Source organism: Balaenoptera physalus (assembly GCF_965194825.1).
Source record: "Balaenoptera physalus genome assembly, chromosome: 6".
In the NCBI taxonomy this organism is placed as follows: domain Eukaryota; kingdom Metazoa; phylum Chordata; class Mammalia; order Artiodactyla; family Balaenopteridae; genus Balaenoptera; species Balaenoptera physalus.
This window is the reverse complement of record NC_138885.1, coordinates 110,752,937-110,765,461: the sequence shown is the minus strand read 5'-3', so window position 1 is coordinate 110,765,461 and position 12,525 is coordinate 110,752,937. Positions and strand designations below refer to the sequence as shown.

General features: G+C 38.9%; 1 long non-coding RNA gene across 1 annotated transcript in view; it reads right to left on the bottom strand.

Moving 5' to 3' along the window:
* Nucleotides 1-12,525, bottom strand: part of LOC309662635 — a 930,148-nt gene that overhangs the window by 369,032 nt on the left and 548,591 nt on the right. The gene's annotated exons all lie outside the window — the stretch shown is intronic.

Here is a 12,525-nt window from a genome sequence, read left to right as displayed (position 1 = left end):
TAAACTGTCAGTAGTGTTTTTTGCTACTTGTTTTTTTTTTTTTTTGTATTTGCATTTTATACCCTTATGTGTGTCAGTGCAGTTTATTGAGGTTGTGAGCCAGCAATGGTAAAGCTTTAATCATAAGGGACAGTTATCTTAAATTTTCAAGCAAGATGAGAGGAAAGTAATCTGCTGGCAGCTAACATATCTAGGCTTTGCTCAGAGGCTTCAATTCTGCCATCCTTTAGTGAACACTAGATGCTGGAAAGTTTGAATAGTTTCAGGAGTAGGCCTGTGGAAGTGTTTCTTTTGTAGGATCGAGCCAGTAGACTGTAAGTTGCTGATACAACTTAAATGAGCCCCCATAGGATTATAGAGCACATCTAATTAAAAATTTTAAATGTTTTAGCAGTAATATTTCCAAAGACAAATCAATATACATTCATAATAGAAAAAAAAGTTTTTAATAGAGGAAAACAGGATAAATAGCACCCAAAGCTCTACCAACTAGTCTATATTTTGGTACATTTCCTTACTATTTTTATTCCCCTCATATATATAGATTTTTGGTCAGAATTGACTTTTATTACGTGTAGTGTATGTCATATTATACCCTAATAGTAGTGACCTTAAAAGATAACCTGCTTCGTTTAGAATCAAAGTATTTGAATGAGTGAATTTTCATTTTTCATGCTGTATCTGTTTTTTGAGATTCTAAAATTACACATTAACCAAATAGCTTAAGGACCATATCAGAGTTTTAGTTTAAAACATTTCTAGCTTGAAGGAGAAATTAGTCTTCCAAATAGTGATACTGTTTCAAATATGTTACATCTAGAACTTTTTGTTAATAAGGAATAAGTGGCTTTGCATAAAGCATCTGAAACAAGCAAAATGGTGTTTTATATATGCCATTTGGATATTTCTGATTATTGGATACTGGCAATTTTTATTTAAATGCTCTGTATTTTAAAAAGCATCAACTAGATTTTCTCCCTGCCTCACCTTTCATGTATTTGTGGAGGACATTGATGGGAGAGTGTGACAGCATGGTGAAAACTATTTTATATGAATAGGAGGAAGGAAGGCTCATCTGAATTAGTAAACAAACAAAAACCAAAACCAAAACCCAGCTTTAAAATTGTTCGTATTCTGTGGTATTAAAGAATGCTACTCTTCCTTCCAGTGGCTTTCAGTGATTGGGATTTGGTTATTGGCCTTACTTTAAGGAACAGAGTTGTCCTAACATAGTTTAGGCCATTTTAGTATTTGACTATTGCCGTGTTCATGGGCTCTTCACAAATAAATGGATACTTCTAAAGTGTTTTAAAGATAGTTCATTCTCTAGAGGGTCTCAAAAAGTTCTTTGTCACCTATCCAACACCACTGTAGATAAATTCTCACGAATTTGTACCTTTAGTAAGATTTACCTCCAGTTGTAACTGATCTTAAATAATTTCTCAAACACTTGTCGAATCCTAATTTGTCCCAGATTCTGTGCTCAGTAGCTGGTGGTAGGAGAAGAATCTTCCTAACCTGGAGAAGCTTGTTTACTTAAGAGGGTGGTACTATGCAAGCAGCTGAGACCATGGAACAGTTGGTAAATTAGATGTGTGAGTGTGCAGAAAGTGAGAAGTTTTGTGGTGTGCCTGCTGGCAAAGGGATCCTAGAGGCAGATGGGGTCAAGCTTGCTGGGACAGGAGGAAGAAAAAGGCATTGCAGGCAGAGAGCAGCATGGGTGAGGCAGGAGTGTCAAATAACACGTAGAACAGAATTAGTACAATTTTGAAATGAATGGCAAGTATTCTCTGAGGTTCTCACTTGAGTAATGTAATGGCAGTCTTACTTAAACATGAAGTGAGAAGTTAAATTCTCAGAGTTGTTTTATCCGTTTTTTTTGGATGCGAGAGAATCTTTAAGCAGTACCTTTTTGTCCTCCAGATAAGGAAATTGAGGCCCAGAGAGACTTATGGCCCCCAGCTTTTTAGTGATAGAGCAGCCCTGGCATGCCCAGCCTCTGATTGGAAAACGTTTGTTTCGTCACACTGTCTCCTGAACATTTATTATTGGTGTTCATTTACTGCAGTGAAATGCTCCTACATCGGTATTATATAAAGCATTACGTTTTATTGTAGTAAATGAATAGAAATAGGAAATCTCAGCTGCATTTCATTGCTTAAGGAAAAAACCCTGAAATCTTATTCTAAACTTTTTACATTATTATAAAGGTAATTTATAATAGGTGCTTGCCAGGTTTGATTATAGGTACTATATCAAGGCAGCATTTTAGAACCCATTTCTCAAAGCTCGTCTGTGGAAGTCAGAGTATAGAGGTTTCCCATAGAGCTGCACATGATATCACACTCAGGCAGTTCATGGAGTGTAAGAAAAATCTTAATGCTTTATCGTTTGACATTTTAACCGAGGAAAAACACACACTTGATAGGTTTAACTTACTGTGACATTTTCTTCTATTTCCCTTCCCCTTCAGGTATCTCCAGGGCAGCTTACTAAAAAGTATAGCTCATGCTCAACAATATTTCTAGATGACAGCACGGTCAGCCAGCCTAATCTTAGAACCACAGTAAAATGGTGAGTACAAGTAGGTTGCCAAGGGCTGAGTGACAGACCCCCTTATCGCTAAAAGCATCCTAGCCATACATAAGTTCATTCATTTGAATTGTCCTTTTCAGTGATCAGGTTAAAAAACTGGTGTCAACTATAGATTGATTTCAAGGACCTAAATATGAATTTTCAGTTTCCATTTTAATCTTAGAGCGCATGATAGAAGGGAAAGCCAGTTAGCAAATAAGAAATCCCAGAAAAAGTATAAATCTTTATTTGACGCGTTTCTGTTGCTAAGCCATTGTTGAACACAGTGAGAAAGAGAGGTGCTTTTGATTGGCTGTTTCTAGAGACAATTATTACTGTATGAGTTGTAGTCCTCAAACAACGTGCACTACTTTGGAAGCTGCTCTTAGAAGAAGGAACAGCTTGTCCCCTGCTGGCACCAAAGCGAATCTGCATTTAAATTTAATTGGAGTTTGTCAGATTTATCCCACTGTGCTTTTTTTTTTTTCCTGCACTCTTTCTGTATGAAATTTTACTTCTCCTTCCTGTCCCCCAAAGAGGGGGAGAATATATCAAACCAGTCTTAAGAAATACACACTCAAGCTTAATTTCTTTGTAGATGAAATTTGTTCAACTGAGGTTTTAACTTAATAGACACATTTAAGTTTTGTTTATATATATATATCTCCAACACACTGTATCACTCACAGCAGAGAACAATAAAAGAGGTGAGGTTTCGGAAACATGGCTGTGGTCAGGCTTATACTTAAGGAGACACGAACAGTGTCATGATGATGGAAACTATTCTTTAATTTCTGGGAGCACCTCATAGTCCACAATTGGAGATGCACTTTCAAAACACCCTAATGATGAACCTTTCAAGCTTATTTAAGAGAAAAAAACCAAACGGGATGCAGAGCTTCTTGCCTCCTCCCTCGCGGTTGTCCACGAAACATTAACATCTCCTTAGGATATGAATGTTGATTTTCCAGAACACAGTTTGGGAAATGCTATTTGAAAATATTAATGTCCTTATCCTTAATTTTATTTGTTGTCTTAATTTTATAAGCTAATTGTATTTTTAATTGGTTTTTAATGTGCCAGCTTTTTTTTTAGCTATTTAAATTATCAGTAACTTCTACTTTAATTAAAGACAGCAAGTTCACAGTCATAATAATGTAACTTTCCTCTCTTGCTTACAATAATAGTTGCAGTCAAGTCATGTTTCAGCAAAAACTGAGCCCCATCTCTAAAGTCCTGAGTTTGGGCACTTATCACATAATCACTCAATGTTTTTCTTCAGCCAAGACACTGAATCTGTGGGTACAAAAACCACTCTACTTTGGCTAGAGTCGCAGCTTCTTTTGAATTCAAAAGAGTCTGATGTCCAGTATATAATTCAAAAGTACTTTGAAAGTAAACCTTGCTCAGGGACTTCCCTGGTGGTGTAGTGGTTTAAGAATCTGCCTGCCAACGCAGGGGACACAGGTTCGAGCCCTGGTCTGGGAAGATCCCACATGCCGCAGAGCAATTAAACCCGTGCGCCACAACTACTGAGCCTGTGCCGTAGAGCCCGCGAGCCACAACTACTGAGCCCGTGTGCAACTACTGAAGCCCACGCACCTAGAGCCCGTGCCGTGCAACAAGAGAAGCCACCACAGTGAGAAGGCCGCGCACCACGACAAAGAGCAGCCCCCGCTCTTGGCAACTAGAGAAAGCCCGCGCGCAGTAACAAAGACCCCATGCATCCCAAATTAAGTAAAATTAAATAAAATAAAAAAAAAAAAAAAGATTTACCTTGCTCAGACAAGAAGGTTTCATCCTTTTTTTTCCCGACCTAGTCTAATTTTTGGAAGTACAGTAAATTTTAATTTGCTCTCATGAAGTTTTAGAAATGATCATTCATCACATTCATTATTGGTGAAATAAAGGTTTACTGAGAAAATTAATAGGGCCAATTGGCTTTTAGGAATGATTTTGAAAATGTTTATCATGGGGTTAGTTTTCAGTGGGGTAGCTGTTCTCAGTGGGGTAGGTGAGCCTTATTAGAATCACTTATGCAACTTTTCAAGATATATGTTTCTGGATGCACAAAGTCCACCCGCCTGCCCCCGCCTCCAAGACACAGTGTCTGTGTGTCTGTCTGTCTGTCTGTCTCTCTCTCACCCACGCACACACACCTGTTGACAAGATGGGGAATGATGTGAAGCATGATTATATGGACAAAAGCATCCCGAGTGATTCTCCGATCTTAACCCTAACTCATTCATCCCTAAACTTTGCTGCACGCTGCAGTCATCTGGGGATCTTTAAAAACAGTCCTGATGCCCAAGTCATACCCAGTGCCGGTTAAATCAGAACATCTTGAAGCAGAAGCCAGGCAGTTTTTAAAGCTTCTCAGATGATCCCAGTGTGCAGCTGAGCTTGGGAGCCACTATTTGGTTAGAGGGCAGGAGAAAGAGAACTGCTTCTGATAATTAGTGGGACCTTAGGTAAGTCAGTTTTAAGCCTTGGTTCCCTTATCTGTAAAATGGGTGGTTTAATTAAATGTCATCTACGGTTCAGTGGTCCTTTCCATCATAAAACTTCTAATGCTGTGATTTTAAAATCAATTTGAAGATGAAACTTTGAAGCACTATAGAAGTATCCATCTTTGATGCTAACGGTGTTACAGGCCTTTATACAAGTGCTAAGATTCTATAGACCTATTCTAAAATTCAGATTTGCCTTCCCTCAATTATTTTGAGTTTCATTTTAGACACTGAGAACAAAGGGGAGCATATAACTTAACCAGAGAACCCCTTTGTTGCCTAATATACAACATCTGTGAATAACTTAGGAATATAGTAACTTAAAAAAGACTACCTAAGGACTTGTATCTATCTGTTCGTTAATACTTTATTTAAAATAATTTGGAAATACCTGTCATTAATAGGATACTGTGTAGTATTATGCTGTCTTATTAGCACTGCTTATTTCAGGATAGCTAGACCTATCATCAGTTTTGTGGCTATAAAATTTTGCTATTAAATTTTCTAATAATTATGTAAAAGTGATTTGAAATCATTTTGGTATAGAGCACTTTTATTATTTACTTTTAGGGAAATAATGGAAAACGGATGGGTAGGTGGATAGCGAACTAAATCAACTGAAATGCAGGGGCTAACAAAAAAACCACACACACACACCCCCACACACAAACTACTATATGGCTTAAATTTAAGCATGTGTATAGATAGATATAACTTGTACAGGACAGAAGGTTTTGTGGGTAGAAGGACAAATGACAGGGGAAGTATGTAATAATTTATATATTATAATAATCAACCAAAACATGCCTTCTAACAGCATATCTAGCATTTTGGGTCTCCTAATTTTGCTAAAAGCTGAAGAACCTAAAACAAGGGGGAAAGCACCCATGTGGTACTGTTCTGAATTCGAGGATTTCGGGGCCACTGGGCCTCTGGAAGGTCTTCCCTCCTTGCTAACCCCTTTTTAAAAATGTCTTCAGGCCTGATATGATAAAAATCAGTGATGACAATGTATTTTTTTTCCTCCACAGTATGACCTTAGCAATATATTACCACATCAAGAACAGGTGAGCTCTTTTGAAACCTATCTTGTTATTCCAGCTAATTAATTTACAAGGTATCAAGTTTAGTGTTAGGTAATAACTATAGATGTTACTGGCATAAGCTTTTATTATTAGAGTGCTTTTATTACAATATAGAAGTGAATCATTTATTTTTCTCTTAGGACCCTTAATTCTTAGGTTACTGAGCATTCCAAAGAGTATTTGTTTATATGGGTTATATTGATAATTTACTGTATTAGAAATTGAAATTGAGAATTTAAAAAATTAAATCCATTGTATGTTAAAACAGGGTTTGCCTTAGCACTATTGAAATTTTGAGCTAGATAATGCTTTGTTGTGGGGTGTCGTCCTGTGTGTTATAGGATATATAGCAGCACCCTTGGCCTCTACTCACTAGATGCCAGTAGCACCTTCTTCCCTCCACATTACGACAACCAAAACTGTCTCCAGCCATGGCCGGAAGTCCCCTGGGGGACGAAATCACCCCTGATTGGGAACCCCAGTGTTCAACATAAGTCATTTTTTTTTAATGAAAAATAACTATTTTCCACAACAAAAAATATTGAGAGAAAAGTATCTCCTCAATAGAAGACAGCTGATTCTCATATCTATTCTGTCTTCAGTCATTTGTTTTGAAGAAACAATATGAAGAAGATCCAGCCGCTTGCAGATATATAGTTGGAAAAAGGTGTATTTTTAAAGCCTTCAGATAATTTGGTATATTCTTTGATACTGTACCAAAAGTCTGCATGTGCTAGTTTCTTAAATTAGTTAAAATGGAATTCTAAATCATATCAATGAACTTGTAATAAATACTATGTTAAATTAATACCCATTGATCTGTCATGCATACTGAGTAGATCTTTTTACCTGTACCTGACTTTATAATATTATACATTGGTCATTTGGAAAGTATTGGTTCACATTTCTTTAGACAGTGTCAAAAACTCACTTTTGTTAGTATCACCACCAGTCTTACCAGAAAAGTCTTTTAAGTGTTGAGAAGTTGTCAAGTTCACAATCGAAGGTAGAAGTTTTCCAAAACTCCTGATATTTTTAGCTTGATGGCTTGAATTTTATCATTGGCAACAAATAACTTTAGAGTTATTTTCCTTGAAGTGACAGGCTCACTTTGTTCATTTTTGAAAGAATGACTGTGTCAGTTGTACATTCAAATAACGATGGTGTTCGATGAAAAAAGTGTTTCAAATAAAGATGGTGTTCTATGAAAAAAATGACTTACCGCCAAGTCACAAGTGCTTTTCCTTAACACAGCCATATTTCAGTATGTAAAAGTGCTTAATGCATACTTTCCACTTATTCAGAATATTAAAAAGAAGGACCAAGGTTTAAGAACACTATTAATTTTTACTCTTTTATCAAGGATGTTCTTCAAGCAGATTTTTTAACTGCAAGTGGCAGTGAATAATTGAATGACTTCTAATTCAGTTTGGTACCACTGCCTTGATTCATGCTCAGAAACCAGCAGTTTTACCCACTTTTGCTTTTATACATCCATAGCAAATGTCACACAATGTGAAGGGCAGGTAGTGTCTTAGTATTCTTATAAAAGCAGTTTTGACCTCTTGGGCCTCCTGAAGGAGGGGATAGGGGAGAATCCCAGAGGCCTGCAGACCACATTTAGAGAAGCGCTGTTCAAATGAGCGCAGTGTATTAGTGTGGTGAAATTTTAAATTAAAAAGCCTGGTTTCTTTTAAAATAAAAAGACAATTACATTTTTAACTCAAACTATTTAAAAGAGACAAGAAGAAATACACAATAAGGATATAAAGAACTAAAGAGAAAAAAACGGGAAAAAACCATGAATCTCATATTCACATTGATTGAAGTGAGAAGAATTTATTGCCCACCACCACTGCTTCATAAAATGTTCTTGCATATTCCAGTGTGAGGTTAGAGGGGTGAAAATATATTGGTTTACTAGCATTGCCTGTTAGGGAGGGTCAGTGCTTATAGAGGCAACTCTGGCTGGTTGTTGTAGAAAAGGTTTCACAGAACTTGATGTGCTGAGTAAAAATAGGTCAGGAAACCTTTCTAAGGGTGGAATCCAGGAGAAGAATTTATAAAACTGTTTGCTTCGTTGAAGGTTAAGCTTCCTCTACCCCTCTCTCTACTCCTAGCCGATATTTTACTAAGATAGTAAGTCCTGAATTAATTTTTTAAATGCACATTCTTATTTTATAGAGTTGCAGATAGATCCTTGGATATTTTTGATGAGAGATTACATCCACTCACAGTAAGTGTCAGTTTTATTGAAGTGGTATTTTTCTCTTATACAGTTGTGTTTATTTCATGCTGATTTGCTTTGAAATTAATTACTAGAAGAAAATTACTTCCTCCAGCTCGAAGTCAAATTCATCTTCCTTTAAGTCTTCTTCCCCACGCCATGTTGTGTCTAGTCATTTTCCCGAAGGCGTGTTGTATAAGGGGTTGATGGATATGAACCGAGTTGCACTTTGTGTGAATAGTGAGCAGGTAAGTAAACATACCCAAGTAACAGAAAATGTATCTTTTTAAAGGATGATGTTCCATAGCATCAAACAATATAAATATTTGTAAATAAACCTAATATGATAAGGCCTCTAAGAAGAAAATTAGAAAACTGTTTACATTTTAAACGAATTAAAATGACAAAGTTTTAAAATTCACTTCTCCGGGTGCTCTGTGGCCACACGTGGCTGGCGACTGCTGTACAGGACAGCACATTCTTAGAGCCTTATGGTTACAGGACACTGGAAATGTGTTTTCAAAGTTGACTACAGAAAAGTATGACATATGGTGATCAGCAAGACTTTTGAGCCTAAAAGTATTGGGTTGGCCAAAAAGTTTGTTTGGTTAGTGAATATATTGTTCAATAAAATGCTTGGTAAAAATGAAAACTGTGTCTTTTATTTTTACTTAAAACCAAATGAACTTTTTGGCCAACCCAATAGTTTACATTTGGTTAGAATTCTGTGGGGAGGAACGTGGAAATACATAAATTTTCTGCGGTTGTGCCTGTATTTTTCTTTAATGAATGGTGGTGAGTACTGGATCACTGTGGTATTTTAGGATCCCATTGTTTAGATTTAAAAGACTACAAGACATGTCACCCAATCAGAATTATTTTAAGGGGCACGTGGGCCCAAGTGTGAAGACTGCTATCTTAAGGGTACTTTTAAGTATTTTTCTTCCGTGGATACTTAAATTGCATTTTTTCTCCCTTCAGCGAGAAAAGATTCCAGAGGAATACTTCGAGCATGATCCTGAACACAAATTCATTTACGGATTTGTTCATACTCTTTCTAGTGCCGCACAGCTAACTGCTGAAGGTGCAGTAGTAACTTTGGTAAGATATTTTTTCTTTCATAAAGCATCTGTAGAAATTTCTGCCTTGTACACATGGTATGGTCCTGTTTTTCCCAAATGAAAGTAGGTTCCTGAAACGATCATTAGAACTTTATTAAGAGAAACCTATCAAAAGAAAGTAAAGTATACACATTTGAGCTTTAATCATCATTATGATTTAAAACGTTGCCATTGTTTTTCTCATGACAAAACAATTGATATTAAAGGCAGCAGGAGAGATTTCTGGTTTCTCCTTCCACACCTGAGGGGACACACGCACGCACAGTGCACACACGCACACACAGACGACGCGTGTGGTGGTGGTCGGGCGGGGCAATCACTGAGCGCTCTGGTCCACAGGCAGAAACAGGTTCCGGGGAGTTTGAAGCTGAGTCCCAGACTGCACTGCCTAGGCAGTTCTGATGTGTGTCCTGACTGAGAACTACTGCCCTCAGTTCTCTGTTCCTTGGATAATGGATAATGGTGTTAACCATCCCTGCTGTCCTCTTACTGCCTGCATGTGAAGTTGCCCAGGACTAGGGTGCCAGTAGGACTTCAGAAGGCTTTACTCTAGTTAGCCTGCTAAGCTACAGCTGTGTAAGGACCTTTTTGTCATCCATTCCTAATTCCTATGGTAAGATTTTATCATTTGAATAATAAATCATATTCAAGTGAGAGGTAGTTGGGATTGTTTTACTCCTCCCTATAGCAAACCTGTAGGGGGGAAAGTCAGCTGCGTGGTCTGCAGGGAAGGAATACTTAGGCCACTCACTGCCTGCTCCTATCAAGGCAGAATTTAGGACAGGAGGCTTGTCCTTTTGAAAAGAGACCCCTCAGTGGGTACTGGATCAGACACAGGCCTTTTCTTGGCGCTACAGGCCACTTGGAGTGCTTAGCACATGCTTGAGAGAGGCAGGAATGGTGCTTGCATATGGAGAGCTAGGAAATGCAGGAAGGAGAGTATTTGGGTTGGAAGAGGGGCATTTCTTTGTAGCCAAGTTAAGCTTGATGTACCTGCGAGACAGCAGAATGGCAGTGTCTAGTAATCATTTGAATATATGGGATTGGAGCATGAATCTGAGCTAGAGGGAGGGAATTAAGTGTAGCTGTTAAAATGCAGAGAAAGTATGTAAAATAAAAAGTGGGTAGAAGATAGATCCTACTAGAGACTGTCAGCACTTAAGGGACAGATCCCCAGAGGAGTGGCTACAGTGGTAGGAAACCCAGCAGAGAACCCTAAGAGACACCAGGAGAGGTTCAAGAAGGAGAGTATGGTCCAAACGCTAAATGCTACCAAGAAGTTGCTCATGTCATAAATACCATGTCACTGAATACCTACTCTGTGTCACTTTTCTACATGTGGGGGGTGGAGGAGAGAACAAGTTGGATAAATAAAGTTCTCGCCTTTATGGAGCAAGTGTGGAAGACGTAAATTTTTTTTTTTTTTTTTTTTTTTTATCGGAGTACAGTTGATTTACAGTGTTGTGTTAGTTTCAGGTGTATAGCAAAGTATAAGTGTTTTTTTTTAATGAGTGTTTTTTAAAAGATGACTATTTCAAGTGGTGGTAAAAACCATGAAGAGAAAGCAAGGTAAAGGGATAAAGTGATTAGAGGGGCTTACTAGAAAGCTCAGGAAGAGCCTCTTTAAAGAGGTAATGTTTGAACCCAGGACCTGGCTGAACTGAGGAAGATCAGGTACGCTGGCATTACGGGCAGAGGGGACAAGTGCAAGGCTCTGAGACAGGAACTTGTTCTGTGTGTTCAAGGAAAAGCAAGGTGGCCATTGTGATCCGAGCGGGGAATGAGGGAAAGAGCATAGGTGATGAGGTCACGGAAGGACAAGGCCGTACCGCACAGGGCCTCGTAACTTGCAGGCCACGGGAAGAAGGTATTTGTTTGATGGGAAGCCTCTGGCAGATCTGGAGCAGGCGCATAAAGTACTCTTAATTGAAGAGGCTCTCCTGGCTGCTTTGGGGAGAACAGACTGTAGTCTGTTGGGAGGCAGAGAAGTTAGGCAGTGGCAGCGATACAAGTCAGAAGTGACAGACAGAAAAGCGGTCAGGGTACCAGTGAAGGTAGAGATAACAAGAAGTCCTAACAGATTGGAGCAGGATACACTCAAGTGCAGGTTTTTGGTCTCAGCGACTGGGCGTGTGGCAGTGCTCTTTCATTTATGAGGGAAGGCCTGGGGAGTGGAGCTCTGGGACGAAGAGCTCTGGGTTGTTTGTGTGAAGGCACCGGTGACCACGGCAAGAGTAGTCTCTGTAGAGTGGTAGCAGCAGGAGGCTGACTGAAGTGGGTTAAGGAGAGGATGGGAGATGAGGAGCTGGCCTCAGGCCTGAGGACGCCGTCTAGGGGCAGTGGGGGACAGGCTGGGGACATGGAAGCATTCACACTGGAGGAAGCCTCTGACAGGGAGAAGTTGTTCAAAAGGAGACTAACTGTGGGCACAGTGCTCTGCAGAAGTGAGGTGGGATCAACTTCATTCATAGGAGAGTTAGCTTCAGTGAAAAGAAAGAAATCTCGCTTCCTCCGAGACAGGAGGGCAAGTGGGATAAATGAATATCAGCACGTGTACCAAGTTTGCCAGTACAAAGGTGAGAGGAAGTTGAGAGATTGCCAGTGTCGTTTCAGTGCCTCTGATGAGTCCCATAAAGTAGAGAGTTGAACCTTGCGGGGAGAGTCGTTCTTAGGGTACTAGAGAGTGCTGAGTTCTTTGGGCAATGGGAGCCGAATTTCACTAAGAACATATAATCTCAATACCCGTGTTTGAAAACACAGTAGAGTTTGGCGGGCATGGGCGAATCTGAGCTGTCAATTTGATAACCCTTCAGAGAGTAAACAGACTCTTTCAAACTGGACATTTTTCTTTTTGTCAAATGGCATATACACTCTTCTACAGAGGTAACAACAAATCACAGCTTACCTCTCTAATCTTTGCTCAGCTGTTAACTCCATCCAGTTCTTTGTAGGGTAGACATTTGATACATGTAAAAGAAACCGTGAAATCATCTCACAAACCGGCAGGT